The sequence below is a fragment of the Ailuropoda melanoleuca genome, unplaced genomic scaffold, assembly GCF_002007445.2.
Source record: "Ailuropoda melanoleuca isolate Jingjing unplaced genomic scaffold, ASM200744v2 unplaced-scaffold7480, whole genome shotgun sequence".
NCBI lineage: Eukaryota > Metazoa > Chordata > Mammalia > Carnivora > Ursidae > Ailuropoda > Ailuropoda melanoleuca.
In genome coordinates, this window is record NW_023250281.1 from 351,615 (window position 1) to 353,807 (window position 2,193).

The window sequence follows — 2,193 nt, forward strand, 5'->3', positions numbered from 1 at the left end:
TATAATCATAAGAGATTATTGTGAACAATTCTTGCCAGCAAAGTACAAAACCTGGAATACATAAATACATTTCTAGAAATATACAACCTACCAAAACTGAATCAGGAAGAAATAAAAAATTTGGACCAATAAAGGGTAAAGTATTTTTTAAAATTTTTTTGACAAGAAGTAGAATTTATTGGTGCACGTGAATAAGTAGAGAGAAATGCCAAGGTTGTTATGAGTGCAGAACTCACCATTTGTCCAGAGGGCCACAAATACTGGGATGTATTTGACCCCATAGCCCTGTGGGATGAGCTCCATTTCAGCAACCACGTTTTCAAGTTTGTCTGCATTAAAATTAGTAAAGCTTCACTCCTTGGAAATGTGCATCTTCCAGCAGCCAGGGAATTTGAACTCGGCCCTGTGTAGGGCTCAATCACATGCACCTTGTTCTGCAGCTTCCTACAGAAGGACATCATGACATGGTTAATGTGGACACTGATCACTGTGCCCTGGAGCTTTCTAAAGGCAGCCCGAATATTTGTCTGTAGCCTGTCAGTCCCAGCAAGGGACAACGTCTCGTTGATACAGATGACATGGAAGGGGTGGAGCTGCATTGGATGTGAAGACCATCTTTGCCATAGCTTTTCACCACGTACTTGGTGGCACAAATATGACAGCTTCCAGGACTTCAGAGGAGACCTGCTCATATTCATCTGACACCTTGTGACTGCATAGTGGGAACACAGCCACTTCTGCCTTCTTCCACCCCAGGTCAAAGGTGCAGATCTTGGCATCGGTGATGACTCTGCAGAAGCAGGACTTAGGATATGGCTTCTTCTCACAATACTGGTAACACCAGGCAAGGTGGCGACCCATGGCCAGGATCTTCAGTGGTGCACCATGGAAAGAGCTAGAGATTTAATCAGTTATCAACTCAGGAAATTCCATGGGCAGACGAGTTCATGGGATAATTCCATCAAACTTTTAAAGTAGAATTAGCACCATTCCTCCCCAAAATCTTCCAAAATACCAAGAAGGTTTCGTTATAGGAAGCCAGCATTACTTTGATATCAAAATCAGATAAAGATATCACAAGAAAAAGAAAACTGCAAACCAACATACCTGAAGAATACAGATGCAAAAATTCTAAACACAACACTAGTAAACCAAAATCAAGAACACGTTAAAGTATTATACTCCATGACCAAGTGCCAATTTTCCCTAGGATATAAGGATGATGCAATATATAACACTCAATAAATGTAATAAATTGCATCAATATAATGAAAGATAAAAATCACATGTACATCTCAGTAGATCCAGAAAAAAAAAAAAACATTTGACACAGTACATAATTCTTTTGTGTAAAATCTCTTAGCAGATTGGGTATAGCACAAACAGCTCAACATAAAAAAAGGACCATATACAACAGAACACACCTAACATTATGCTTAATGGATAAAAATTGAAAACATTTCTTGTAAGACTAGGGACAGGACAAGGATACCCACTTACGGTGCTCCTGTTCAATTTAGTACTGAAACTCCTAACTAAAACAGTTTTGCAAGAAAGAAAAGTATTCAAATTAGAAAGGGAAAAGTAAAATTGTTGTTATTTTCTGATGATATGGTCTAATATAGATGAAAATTGAAGGATTAACCAAAAAATGGAATTCTTTAAAGATTTCTGTTGAGTGCTAAGATACAGTATTAACATAAAAATCAATTGCATTCATTTACACTAATGATGAAGCATCACCCCCCCCCAAAAAAAATCTATCCCATTCATGGTAGCCTCAAAAACAGTAAGAACCTTAGGAATAAATTTAACCAGGGAAGTGAGTCATATACACAATGAAAACTAGAGTACTTTGCTAAAAGAACTGAAGAAGACACAAGCAAATGGAAAGACATCCCATGTCCACATATCAGGATAATTATTGTTAAAATGGTCATACTACACAAAGCCACAGAAGGATTCAGCACAATCGCCATCAAAATAACCAATGATGTTCTTCACAGAAACAGAAGAAACAATTATAAAACTTATGTGGAAACACAAAAGTAATCAAAGAATTCCTGAGAAAAAAAGAACAAAACCAGATTATCATACTTCCTGATTTCAAAGTATGCAACAAATACATAGTAATAAAAACAGCATGGTACTGACACAAAAATAGACACAATGACCAATAGAAGAGACATCTCA

General features: G+C 37.1%; 1 pseudogene; it reads right to left on the bottom strand.

Annotated features, from left to right (window-relative positions):
* Positions 1–217: 217 nt before the first annotated feature.
* On the bottom strand, positions 218–861 carry LOC105241006 (annotated as a pseudogene).
* Positions 862–2,193: the final 1,332 nt, after the last annotated feature.